Source organism: Oryctolagus cuniculus, chromosome 10 (genome assembly GCF_051225735.1).
Source record: "Oryctolagus cuniculus isolate XC-2025 breed Fujian yellow rabbit chromosome 10, ASM5122573v1, whole genome shotgun sequence".
Lineage (NCBI taxonomy): Eukaryota > Metazoa > Chordata > Mammalia > Lagomorpha > Leporidae > Oryctolagus > Oryctolagus cuniculus.
Window position 1 is genome coordinate 36698865 of NC_142876.1, and position 15307 is coordinate 36714171.

Consider the following 15307-nt stretch of genomic DNA (forward strand, 5'->3'; position numbering starts at 1 on the left):
CTCTTCTGTGGCCTGGGAAAGCAGTAGAAGATGGCCCAACTGGCACTGTGGTGTAGCGCATAAAGCTGCCGCCTGGAGTGCCAGAATCACATATGGCCGGCTGGTTTGAGTCCTGGCTGCTCCACTTCTGATCCAGCTCTCTGCTATTGCCTGGGAAAGCAGTAGAAGATGGCCCAAGTGCTTGGGCCCCTGCAGCCACATGGGAGACCCAGAAGAAGTTCCTGGATCCTGGCTTTGACTTGGCACAGTCCAGACTGTTGCAGCCATCTTGTGAGTGAATCAGTGGATGGAAGACCTCTCTCTCTCTCCCTCTCCCTCCCTCCCTCTCTCTGTCTGTCTCTCTTTCTCTGCCTCTCTGTAATTTTGCCTTTCCAATAAATAAATAATTCTAAAAAAAAGGATGGCCAAGTGTCTGGGCTCCTGTACCTGCGTGGGAGACCCAGAAGAAATTCAGGGTTTCTGGCTTCAGATTGGATCAGGTCCTGCCATTGTAGCCATATGTCTCTCCTTCTCTTTCTCTGTAACTCTAACTCTCAAATCAATAAATAAAAATGTGTACTACAGTGTTTACTATGCTATAGCGGCCAACAGGGACACTTTAAAATATCTTACTAAAGTAATTAAGAGAGTCCCAGTAACATCTATTAGCTCTTCCATGATCTACCATCTCAAAGTAGTTCACAGTGTCACCACTAAATCACATCACTTTGTAAGGCTGGGTTTTCCATGGATTCTGTGATTAAAAAGCCAGTACTACCTCACTGTCAGGAAGCCACAGAAATGAGGGTAGTGTTGAATCCGAGCTGACTGAGGTTTGAGAAGCTCTGCTATGACTAACAGGTGTAAACATTCGATTAGTATTTATGTTGGCTATGTAAAAATAAAATGGATTTTATATTTTAAAATTGTTATTTGAAAGGCAGAAGGAGAGAGAAAGGCACACAGAGAGATAGGGAACTAGAGAAAGATCTTCCACTTGCTGGTTCATATCCACAATAGCCAGAGCTTGGTTAGTCTAAACCAAGGAGAATGGAATTCTATCTATGTCCTCCTCATGGGTGGCAGGGGCACAAATATTTGAGCCATTATCTTCTGCCTCCCGTGGTGTGTATTTACAGGAAAATGGATCAGAAGCAGAGTATCTGGGACTCAAACCAGGTACTCAGATATGGAATGTTGGCACTCCAAACTGCAGCCAGCGCACTGCGGCCGGCGCGTCGCGCTGATCTGAAGCCAGGAGCCAGGTGCTTCTCCTGGTCTCCCATGCAGGCGCAGGGCCCAAGGACTTGGGCCATCCTTCACTGCACTCCTGGGCCACAGCAGAGAGCTGGCCTGGAAGAGGGGCAACCAGGACAGAATCCAGCACCCCGACCGGGACTAGAACCGGTGTGCCAGCACCACAGGCAGAGGATTAGCCTATTGAGCCGTAGTGCTGGCCTGCAGCTTAACTTCTAAGCCAAACTCCTGTCTCTAAAATATTACTTCAGTTGATTAATGTGCACTCTTTTTACATAGTTAATTGCTTGTTTTCCAGTTGGTTTTTTAAATGTTTGATAAAGGGATGTACTTTGGCAGAGCAGTTAAGACATTGCTTGTGATACCCACATCCCATACCATAGTACCTGGGTTCAAGTCCCTGCTCTTCTTTCAATTCCAGCTTCCTGCTAATGCACTGTAGGAAGTAGAAGGCAATGGATCAAATCACTGGGTCTCTGCCATACATGTGGGAGACATGGACTGAAGCTTGGGCTTCCAGCATTGGCCTTGCCCAGCCCTGATCATTGCAGACATTTGGAGAATTAATTAGTATATGGAAGAACTCTCTCTGTCTCACCAGCTTTTGAAGAAGAAGACAAAGACGAAGAAAAAGAAGAAGAATAAAAAGAAAGGAAGGGGAAAAAGAAGAAATAAAGAAAAAATATTTTATGATTATATTTGTTTATGGAATACAGTGGTGTATTTCTCTACATGTATACATTGCATACTGATCAAATTAGGGTAATAGCATTTTCTTTTCTTTACCATGTCTTCATTTAAAGTCTTCCGACTTCTACCTTCTACTGTGCTATGGAACACCAGATCTTATTCCTTCTAGTTCATTGTGTTTTGCTTTCATTTTCCAATCCTTCTCTAACCCCCTTCCCAATCCTTCCCAGTCTCTAATAATCACTGAACTACATTCAGATTTATTTTTTCAGTCACTATTTTTTTTGAGTCACTAAGTTTTTAAAATTAAATATCTCTCATTATTGGACCTAACATTTAAAAAAGTGCACTATTTAAGTATTTTTGTGATAGATGCACTGTAATAAAAATTACTGAGATAACAGATTGTCATTATTATGAATGATTTGAGGTCTCTGGCCTAGCATGTGTAATAATTTTTAAATTATTAATGAGTGATAGCTATTAAAATTTTTTATGGAGCCAGCACTGTTGCATAGTGGGCTAGGCTGCCGCTTGCAATGCTAGCATCCCATGTGGGTGCCATCCCATATGGCTGCAATGCTTGCATCCAATTTGGTCCCTGCACACACATGGGAGACCCAGAAGAAGTAGTTCCAGGCTCCTGGCTTCAGATTGGCTCAGTTCTGGCCATTGCAGCCTTCTGGGGATTGAACCAGCAGATGGAAGAGCTTTCTCATTGTTTCTCCCTTTCTCTGTCTGTAACTCTACCTCTGAAATAAATAAATCTTTAAAATTTATTTATTAAGATGAATTGAATTTCTAGTGTCTTTATTCATGTAAGATAATTCAGTTGGGTATAAAATTTTTAAATTGTAAACTTTCCCTCTCAATATACTACAAATTTATTTCCACTGTTTTAAAATACTGAAATAGGAAGTGCAGTTAGAAGTTAAATGAATATAGTTTTGAAAAATTGTTCAGTGTTAGTAAAGTTAATTTTAAATCTGAACAGAAAGATATTCACAGAATGAAGTCTATAAAATACTTAAATTAATTTCATTACTAACAGAAGTCCCATTCAATAAAGCAAGCATTCTTAAGCTAGAATTTATTGTTCCATTGAAATACAGCATGTTTTTAGATGTTGTGCATAGAACATTTCTGGAAAAGAAAAATGATGTTCAACAGTTTCTCAAGGAGTTCCATAATGAATCCAGCCCTTCCATCCCAATTATTCTTTCCACCAAGATCTAAAGTTTTATAGCTGTTTAATCAATGGATATACATTTTGTTTTATCTGCCTCATTATATTTTTGGTTAACTACTTTAATTTTGCATTTTCTTTATTAAAAACTTATTGTGATAAGAAAATTTTATAAAAGCCATGTGGGTTTTTTATATAAATTTAATTCTTTGATTTCACACAGGATGAAAATCAATATGGAAAAGAATACATCACAATATAATATTCTGGTGAGCTTAAACACTGTTTTATATTTTCATGTTTCAAATGCAGTACATAATGATTATTTATGACAGAGATATTTAGTAGGTATGACCACCAATGAGAAATTTTCAATAGAATCACAGTGAGAAAGATCCCATAGACAAAGATTATGAAAGACGAGCAATGTGCTATTCCTCTCCTTAATCTTTAAAGCCACTTGCCATCCTACGAACATAAGGGACAGTTTGTAATTCTAGAAATGGTGATGCTTCTAAAACAGCATGCTGGATTCATTCATATTTATTTAAATTAGTCATCTGGGTTCCCAAAGGTCTGTATTTTAATTTCATTTTGACTTTCAAGCATCACCGAAGCAAACATGAAAAGTAATATACAGCCAAAACCATAGCATCTCATCTCATTTCTAGATTGAATTTGGGAATTTGCAAGAGAAATTATCTTGATAGAGAGGAATGCTCAGGATTTGTTGAGAATGCTTGTGAAAGCCAAGAACCTTTTCAGGAATTGAACCTAATGATTTGTTGATAACAAAGTCAAGAAACCAGGTAAATATCAAATGATTATCACCTGGTTTTGGGTTTTGCTGCAAACATTTTGCAGAGCTCTAACTGTGATGTGCATTAGTCACGCTACTGGAGCAGAAAATCAATAAAACGAGGTTCCAAAAATAAAATATTCTTTTGGAATGTGGCTCTGAACTAATTAGCAATGAGTCATTTAAAAAGACTTACCTGTCATTATGGGGGAAAAGCAAGTATTTACAAAAATCAGTTCTCTAGCACTTTTTTTTGAGATTCAGAGAGCAAAAAAGACTAAAACTTTGATTCCCAGTGTGACTTTTATTTTGACAATAAATAACACAGAAGTCATGCAATGAAATGAGAAACTTAATCATTTTTCCGTCATGCTATATGTCAAAATAGAGGGAAAATGATAACTCATAAATAAAAGGCAACTCTATTTTTTTTGTAATTTGAATGCTTTAAAGGAAAGTATTTATTTGTTAATGACTTTGGGTCACATACCAAACAGGGCGGAAGCAGATCACAGTGGCTTGGTTTTGTACTTTGTATGAAGTTAAATTTTAAATAGACAAAAATAATCTTTTAATCAAATAATCATTGTATGTATCATTTTAAAAGTAAAATTCAGCATTATAAATATGTAATCTTCCATCAAATAATATTTCTGTCTCCATCTAAATATAAATAAATTCTGATATATTTATAAATTCTAATGTTCCATAGTTAATGGAAAACTTAAGCAAATATCTATTCTTTTCTAATCAATTGCTCAGTCTCTCTTATCATAAAAGTCAAGTATCAAACTGATAAAATAATACGGTTCAACATGAGCCCCCCTTCCCATCTAGTTTTCTCCCATTTCCTCTCTCTTTCCCTTTGTCGTTTTCTTCTCTTCCTCTGATCATACGTTTATACATTTTTTTGGGGAAAGTCTTCTATTTTGATTATTCAGTGTAACTTTGGGAGCCTGACACTACTGTTGCTGATAACACTGGTCATAACATTCAACCACACATGTGTTTAAGCACATTTATTGAACTATACCCATGTTACAGAGTCACTCAACTCTTGCCTCAAGCTCAGAGAGCCAAAGGGAGAAACAAAGTGAAAGTCCTGAGTCAGGTATTCAGTCAGTGAGAAAAAAACTAGGAAAATGAACTAAGAGGATGAGTCAGAGATGGAGCAGAGGTAGAGCACAATAGGACAGAGCAGACAGTAGAGAAAATGTCCAAATTCTGAAGATATTTCCAATATATTTGTAAGTATCCTTTGCATCTTGAGACTCCACAGTGAACAGGGCTCCAGATCTTCATGACTATGCTTAGTGGAAACAGTGGCAAATCAGCTTATATTAGAGTGAAAGAATATTCTGACTAATTTTTAAAATGAGTTTTAAAGGAACTCTAAGCCCTAGAATTGAAACATTAAGAATTTCCTATCCAGCCTAATTTAATTGAATGTAGTGAAGAACCAGAGAATCTAGAGAGGAAGCTGAGAAGATAATGTTATTAGGAGCAAGGGGGCAATGAATATGTGGAACATGAATTGTACGTGATGAAGTACTGCAAATGAACTGATAAGTGGGAGAAAGTACATGGAATATATTTGATTTTTAAATTATCATTTCATATAGGATTTTATAAAGTTTGCTTATGAATTACTTTAATTCTATCCAGGACTAAAAGAAACAAATGTCATTTCAACCAAGAATAAACTAAGAAAAAAGATAGACTAATGACAAATGGTAATATATGCATTTGGGAAAGGTGCCAGTGTTAAATCCTGCATTATTTAATATTTTAATGAATTAGAAATACATGAGATTGTGGTTCAAATTAAATTGGGGTGATTCTAATTCCTCAGGGACCAGATAAATCTTCTCTGTTCACAATTCTGAGAATTCCTTTCAGCTTTGTTGCTTAGTGTCTGTGATTTCTTTCTAAATTGCTATGCCTTATGTGGAGGTAGACAGGGAAGCAAGATGGATGAAGCCACTCAGCAACCTCTGGTCAGGGTTCATGAACTCCATATGAGTCTCATTTTCTTATTTGTTGGTGATTTTGCACAAATCACGCAGATTTCTATATTCAATATTTTCTTATATAATATGAGACAAAAATATCTTTTTATAAAAAGCCTTTGGTTATCATAAGTAAAAATGTGTCCACCTTATTTCTCTAACATACATCAAGAGAATCACCAGCAGGTAGAGACTTTCAATAATATTAGTTTCCTCCTTTTAATATATGTGAACCCAAATGCTCATTTTCCAGATAGAGAAATGACAGCTTAGAGAAATGAAGGCAATTGTTTAAGTAAATATGCATGCATAATTAGTTCTAGAAGCAAGTCTACAGAATATGAAATATCCTAGTTCCTAGGCCAGCAGTCTTTCTAGCTTACCAGCTATTTATTTTAATGACATCATTTATGTATTTTTTTTGAAGGCAGTACAATTGAGAAAGAGAAAGAGATGGGGAGATGGGATATAGATAGAGAGAAGAGAGGGAGAGAGAGATCTGCCATTTGCTGGGTCACTCCCAAAATGACTGCAGTAGTCAAGGCTGGGCCAAGCCAAAGCCAGGAGCCAGGAACTCCAAATGGGTCTTCAACATGAGTGGCAGGTAACCATGCCCTTGGGCCATTTTCCACTGTCTTCTCCATCACATTAGTAGGAAGGCTGATCATAAGAAGAGCAGCTCATAGTATGCTGGCATCACAAGCTTCAGCTTTAGCCACTGGGTCACAATGCCCATCCCATCTTATCACTGAACCTTTAATTTTTACTTCATAAACTAAAACTTTTATTTTCTAAAAAGCTAGTGTTGGACTAAGGCATTATGGTTTTCTCAACTTAGTTTTACCATTCACAGGGAAAAGCCATGGATTGGTTCATTAATACCCATCTTCTGGATGGGCTCAACAATACTCATTGAGCAATTTAAATTAGAACAGAGTCATTGGTCTTGAGGTTAAATAAAAAAATCATTGTATCTGTAAAAAAAAAAAAGTGAAAAGAGGTTGAGGATTATTAGTAGACATTCAGGGATGATCTGTGAGGCAGCATAAAGGTGCTTTATATCACTGAACTTTGAGTGGCAGGAAGAAAGGAAATATAAAACAGAGAAAAAATATATTTGAAAAACTAATTGTTTAACTTTCCAGATTTTGTGGTAGATATAAATGTAGATATTTACAAAGTTCACTTAAATCCAAACAGGATGAATGAAAATTGACTATAGCCTCCACATGCCATAGTCAATTGGTTGAAAACAAAATACAGCTATTGAAATTTGAAATTATCAAGGGGCTGGTGCCATGGCTCACTTGGCTAATCTTCAACCTGTGGCACTGGCACTCTGGGTTCTAGTCCCGGTTGGGGCGCTGGTTCTGTCCTGATTTCTCCTCTTCCAGTGCAGCTCTCTACTGTGGCCCGGGAAGGCAGTGGAGGACGGCCCAAGTGCTTGGGCCCTGCACCCGTTTGGGAGACCAGGAGGAAGCACCTGGCTCCCGGCTTCAGATTGGCACAGCACGCCGGCCAAGCGGCCATTTGGGGGGTGAACCAATGGAAGGAAGACCTTTCTCTGTTTCTCTCTCACTGTCTAACTCTGTCTGTCAAAAAAAAAATTATCAAGGAATATGAATGACTACTGTAAAGAATAAGAATTGTTTAATGAGATGTTACGGTGATCAAAGAGGGTGAAACATTAATTGTAGAGTGCCTAAGGAATACAATACTAAATATCAATTCTATATCAAGGAAATAATCTTTGAGATTTAAAGCAGAATTAAAATTTTTTAGGTAAAAGAAAATTAAAACAGTTTAGTGATAGCAAACTGATCAGGAGAAATGCACAAAGGAATACCTTGGAGTGATGGGAAATGGTACTGGAAAAGAATCTGGATCTTCAGGAGGAAAAAATAGTATAAATATATAAGTATATATCAGCTAATATTAATTTCTATAAAGTAAAAGCCAGCAAACAGGGAAATTTATCAGAAATGGATAGATTCCTGGACACAAGCAATCTACCTAAATTGAACCAGGAAGACATCGAAAACCTAAACAGACCCATAACGGAGAAAGAAATTGAAACAGTAATAAAGGCGCTCCCAACAAAGAAAAGCCCAGGACCAGATGGATTCACTGCTGAATTCTACCAGACATTTAAAGAAGAGCTAACTCCATTTCTTCTCAAATAATTCAGAACAATCAAAAAAGATGGAATCCACCCAAATTCTTCCTATGAAGTCAGCATCACCTTAATCCTAAAGCCAGAAAAAGTTGCAGCATTGAAAGAAAATTACAGACCAATATCCCTGATGAACATAGATGCAAAAATCCTCAATAAAATTCTGGCCAATAGAAAATAACAGCACATCAGAAAAATCTTCCAACCAGACCGAGTGGGATTTATCCCTGGTATGCAGGGCTGGTTCAATGTTCATAAATCAATCAATGTGATATGCCACATTAACAAACTGCAAAAGAAAAACCATACGATTATCTCAACAGATTCAGAGAAAGCATTCGATAAAATTCAACACCCTTTCATGATGAAAACTCTAAGCAAATTGGGTATAGAAAGAACATTCCTCAATACAATCAAAGCAATCTATGAAAAACCCACGGCCAGCATCCTATTGAATGGGGAAAAGTTGGAAGCATTTCCACTGAGATCTGGTACCAGACAGGGATGCCCACTCTCACCACTGCTATTCAACATAGTTCTGGAAGTTCTAGCTAGAGCTATTAAGCAAGAAATAGAAATTAAAGGGATACGGATTGGGACAGAAGAAGTCAAACTATCCCTCTTTCCAGATGATATGATTCTTTATTTAGGGGGTCCAAAGAACTCTAATAAGAGACTATTGGGATTCATAGAAGACTTTGGCAAAGTAGGAGGATATAAAATCAATGCACAAAAATCAACAGCCTTTGTATACACAGGTAATGCCACAGCTGAGAATGAACTGTTAAGATCAATCCCTACGACCTGACACCATGAAATTATTAGAGAGTATTGGAGAAACCCTGCAAGATGTTGGCACCGGCAAAGACTTCAAGGAAAAGACCCTGGAGGCACAGTCAGTCAAAGACAAAATTAACAATTGGGATTGCATCAAATTGGGAAGTTTCTGTACTGCAAAAGAAACAGGACAGTGAAGAGGCAACTGACAGAATGGGAAAAAAAAATATTTGCAAACTATGCTACAGATAAAGAATTAATAACCAGAATCTACAAAGAGATCAAGAAATTACAACAACAAAACAAACAACCCACTTAAGAGATGGGCCAAGGACCTCAATAGATATTTTTCAAAAGAGGAAATCCAAATGGCCAACAGACACATGAGAAAATGTTCGGGATCACTAGCAATCAGGGAAATGCAAATCAAAACCACAATGAGGTTCCACCTCACCCCAGTTAGAATGGCTCACATTCAGAAATCTACCAACAACAGATGCTGATGAGGATGTGGGGAAAAAGGGACACTAAACCACTGTTGGTGGGAATGCAAACTGGTCAAGCCACCATGGAAGTCAGTCTGGAGATTCTTCAGAAACCTGAATATAGCCCTACCATTCAACCCAGCCATCCCACTCCTTGGAATTTACCCAAAGGAAATGAAATTGGCAAACAAAAAAGCGGTCTGCACCTTAATGTTTATTGCAGCTCAATTCACAATAGCTGATGAAGACTTGGAATCAACCTAAATGCCCATCAACAGTAGACTGGATAAAGAAATTATGGGACATGTACTCTATCGAATACTATACAGCAGTCAAAAACAATGAAATCCGGGCTGGCGCCGCGGCTCACTAGGCTAATCCTCCGCCTAGCGGCGCCGGCACACCGGGTGCTAGTCCCGGTCAGGGCGCCGGATTCTGTCCCGGTTGCCCCTCTTCCAGGCCAGCCCTCTACTGTGGCCCGGGAGTGCAGTGGAGGATGGCCCAGGTGCTTGGGCCCTGCACCCCATGGGAGACCAGGAAAAGCACCTGGCTCCTGGCTCCTGCCATCGGATCAGCGCGGTGCGCCGGCCGCAGCGCGCCGGCCGCGGCGGCCATTGGAGGGTGAACCAACGGCAAAGGAAGACCTTTCTCTCTCTCTGTCTCTCTCTCTGACTGTCCACTCTGCCGCCTGTCAAAAAAAAAAAAAAAAAAAAAAAAAAAAAAAAAAAAAAAACAATGAAATCCGGTCATTTGCAACAAAATGGAGGAATCTGGAAAATATCATGCTCAGTGAAATAAGCCAGTCCCAAAAGGAGAAATATCCTATGTTCTCCCTGATCGGTGACAACTCACCGAGTACCAAAAAGGAAACCTGTTAGAGTGAAGTGGTCACTATGAGAAACATGACTTGATCAGCCCTTACCCTGACTGTTGATGAACAACTTAATACTTTATACCTTTTAGTATTTTTTTTGGTTGTTCTAGTTGATACTATTGGTTCAATTCTGTAATTAATACACAATTATTCTTAAGTGTTGAAATTTAACTGAAAAGTGATCCCTGTTAAATAAAAGTGGGAATAAGAGAGGGAAGAGATGTACAATTTAGGACATGCTCAATCATACTTACCTGAAATGGTAAAGTTAGAAACATGCCAGGGGACTCCAATTCAATCCCATTAAGGTGGCATGTACCAATGCCATCTCACTAGTCCAAATGATCAATTTCTGTTCACAATTGATCATAATGATAGGACTAAGAGTCAAAGGGATCACACAAACAAGACTAGTGTCTGCAAATACTAACCAATAGAATAAAAAAAGGGAGAGAACTATCCCACATGGGAAGTGGAATACACAGCAGACTCATAGAATGGCGGATGTCCTAAACAGCACTCTGGCCTCAGAATTAGCCCTTGAGGAATTGGGATCCGGTTGAAAAGCCCATGAGAATATTTCTTTTTTTTCTTTATTTTTATTTTTATTTTTTTATTTAGTAAATATAAATTTCCAAAGTACAGTTTATGGATTACAATGGCTTCCCCCTCCCCGATAATTTCCCTCCCACTCACACCTCTCCCATCTCCCACTCCCTCTCCCATTCCATTCACATCAAGATTCATTTTCAACTCTCTTTATATACAGAAGATAGATTTAGTATATATTAAGTAAAGATTTCATCAGTTTGCACCCACACTGAAACACAAAGTGTAAAATACTGTTTCAGTACTAGTTATAGCATTACTTCACATTGGACAACATATTAAGGACAGATCCCACATGAGAAGTAAGTACACAGTGACTCCTGTTGTTGACTTAACAATTTGACACTCTTGTTTATGGCATCAGTAATCTCCCTAGGCTCTAGTCATGAATTGCCAAGGCTATGGAAACCTTTTGAGTTCGCCGACTTTGATCTTATTCCCACAGGGTCATAGTCAAAGTGGAAGTTCTCTCCTCCCTTCAGAGAAAGGTATCTCCTTCTTTGATGGCCCCATTCTTTCCACTGGGATCTCATTCAAAGAGATCTTTCATTGAGGTCTTTTTTTTTTTTCCAGAGTGTCTTGGCTTTCCATGCTTAAAATGCCCTTGAGAGTATTTCAGGCATAGAAAGCCAAGACACTCTGGCAAAAAACAAACAAACAAACAAACAAACAAAAAAAACCAAAAAAGCAAAAACCCTAAATGAAAGATCTCTGTGAGTGAGATCCCAGTGGAAAGAACAGGTCATCAAAGAATGAGGTACCTTTCTCTGAAGGGAGGAGAGAACTTCCACTTTGACTATGACCTTATGTGAATATGATCAGAGTCGGTGAACTCAAAAAGGCTTCCATAGCTTTGGCAACTCATGACAAGAGCCTAGGGTGATTACTGACGCCATAAATAAGAGTTTCAGTTTGTTAAGTCAACAACAGGAGTCACTGTGCACTTACTCCTCATGTAGGATCTCTGTTCTTAGTGTGCTGTACATTGTGATTTAATGCTATAACTAGTACTGAAACAATATTTTTCAGTTTGTGTTTCTGTGTGGGTGCAAACTGTTAAAAGCTTTACTTAATATATGTTAAATTGATCTTCTGTATATAAAGATAATTGAAAATGAAACTTGATGTGAATGAAGGGAGAGAGAGTGGGAAAGGGGAGGGTTGTGGGTGGGAGGGACATTATGGGGGGGAAACCATTGTAATCCATAAGCTGTACTTTGGAAATTTATATTCATTAAATAAAAGTTAAAAAATTATTGTCTAGGTTTGTTTATAATGATATGAAAATAATGTATTTATTTTCATGATTTCAAATTTTTAGCATCAAATATAAACATCATTTAATTCTAATTTCAAAAAATTATTTGGATTGCCCTTGTATATGATTATTAGGGCATACATACTGTCAGAGGGCATTAAGTGAAATTACATGATGATGTTTCTACATTTTAATTAAAATGGTAAAAAGTAACTCCAAATGTTCTGAGAAATGTTAAAGATAAATATTGTAACTTCCAAAACAGACACCAAAACAAGAAAAGAGGCAATAATTGCCTTAAAAAAAGAAAAGAGGCAATAATTGCATTAAAGTAGAATTCTAAAAAATAAAATAATAACAATTAAGGCAGAAAATGGGGGAAATAACAATAAATCCTACTAATAGAAAATAACACAAAAGAATAGACTTTAATATGGTCATATTAATAATTATCTTTCCAATGATGTGGATGAATCCCTCTTCCAAAAGGCAGCCTTTATCAACAAGGAGGAAAGGAAGTAACATTATTCGGCAAAGATTCACTGGAAAGAGAAGAGATGGGACTGGGGAGGGAGTGGTTATTGCAAAGGAAATGGACAGAGCCATTGAGGAACCCCTGACCTCACTGGCACCACTCAACCCACTGGTTACCTTGTAATTTGCCAGATCCTCTTTTGTATTGTGAAACAAAACATGAAAAGCACAGTTTCATATGGGCAATCTATTGATATAAAATAACATAAGTAAAATGGAATAAAAATTAAGAATTGAGCTCTGGAATTTGACATTTTTACTTTTCCAAATTTCTCTTTGCCCCTCTCTAAAATGGTAACATAATAGTATATATTCTTGAGGACTGTTATGTAAACTTAAGTATATATAATGTGATTAATTTAATAATAAGCTAATTAAGAATATCTAATAAGTCTTTTAATCAATATCATTTTCATTATCATCATCATCAATACATTCACCATTAATACCTTCATCATCATTATCATCATTTTTGGGGTCATGATTACTGTCACATGGAGCTTGTGCCTACTTTCAAAGTTTCAGGTTCAGAGTTTATGAGTATAAAGTTTTCTCTTGGGTTTCTGCAAAAACACTCTCTACCCTTTCAAGAATCCTCAATTTTAGTTTAAGAAGTTTCAACGAGCTTTGATTTCTTGGTATGATAAAAGTCATGTATAAAAACATCTTTTTCTTTTCCACATGTACCCTAAGTAAAATCTGCAGGTGTGTTCTCTTTGTTTCCTGAACATAGTGTGCTCATTCTAATGGGTTCTTATGCTGACTCTTCCCTTCTCATGAACCCTGGCTCCTTCACTTTCTTTTTATCAATACAAATATGATTCAAAGACTAACTGAAACAAATTTGCAAGTAGTTCCATAATCTGACTTCATTCACTCTCATGAGCCATCCAGTTTTCTGAAATGTTTTGCTAGTAAGTATACCTGAATCCTTATTTAATTTTACCACTTGTGCACCCTTTTAATTGTTCTTTAGCTGTTGTGCTTTATCATATCTTATATTTCAAAAAGAATAAAAGTCCTTGAAGGTCATAATCAAGTTTTGAATTGATTATAAAATTATAATTTCCAATCCATAAAATATGGCATGTTAAAAAGAGTTAGTGGTTAACAGATATTTACTAGCACATTACCTAGGCACTATCACTATCTCTCACCTACATAAGATACATTACAAAACAAAGATATATTAATCAACGAGGGAGAGCAATGAGAGAAGAAAAAATGTAGTCAGGGATGTATAAACTATGAAGGGAATGAATATTCTGTTCATCTATTCCCCTGCCTTGGGTAAGATAATTACTTAAATGTCTCCAAAAGCTGATTAAAACAGTAATCACCCAACAGGTATCTGTACATATTCTTCTTGCTTATATTTTCTTGTTTCTTTTCACAGACAAAATGTAAGATACATGTTGGGGAGCAATCTTTGGGATTTATTTACTGATTTAATAATTTGAAACAATGTATCTAAAAGATCACTTTAAATAAACTCAAAAAACCTGGATTTTATGTAATTTTACAGGGCCACTGAATTATTATGTGAGCTTAAGCAAGTCAATTAAGTTCACAGGGTCTCAGTTTCCATATCTGGGGAAAAAAAGGCATGAGATCTAACTGGATACTTACTGTACATTTTTAATATTTGCTCTGGGAAATGAAATTAGATGTTAAGATAAAATCATTTCTGGCTCAATCTTTCTATAAAAAGATCTAAGACTACCTTATCATTTAAGAAGGAAGAATGATATTTCTGTAATCAAATATTTTAAATGAACTTAGTGTCTTAATTAGGAAAATTTTTCCACACTTAAGAGAACTGCAGTTCAGTCCATTTTTACTTATTTGGCACAATCTGAGAAGTCCACGTTGTTTTTAATATTAATTAATTTAGGAAAGCAAATTAAGTGGCACTTTTCCAAAATAAGAAAATGAATGGTAATGACAGATTTCAGGAATGCTAAATTTCTTTGCTGTTCCATTTAAAATCCATTAACTTTTCAAATGCCACCTTTCAATACAATGATTATCATGTCAGTGAAATCCAAGGAGTTCTACTTGAGAAGTTACATGGACTAAAAGTGTTCAAGGTCATCTGTGTCCTCATCACGTACACTAATTTTTAGAAATGGCAAGTTTTAGTGATGGTAAAGAATGAGGTATGTGGACTACAATTCATGACCATCGTAGGTGGTACACCTACCATTTTCAAACTTTTTGACTTTCACTTTCTTGGCACTATATTCTAGTCCATTCAGAAATGAGCTACAACCATTACAGTATTTATATATGCAAGACGGTATGTACATAGATATTAATATAATCATTTATGTGGGACAACATAACTAAACCGTCCACACATGTTAGAGATGATTTTTTGAAGAGAAACACTAACATGACAGATCACCAAATACAAAGAATTATTGCTTTCTATATACATCAATTCAGTGAGAAATGAGAGTTGGCATATATAAAAAATATGTCAATCTTACTTAAAAGCAGAATTTTTAAATTATTTTGTAATCCATATACCCAACACATCTACCATAACATTCGAAACATTTATATTCAAAACATTTATAACATCACAAGAATAAAAACAATATTCTCACAAATTGAAGATGGATGGTTACAATAAAAAAGAGCTTATTATTCATTAGTTAGTTTTTTCCCTATT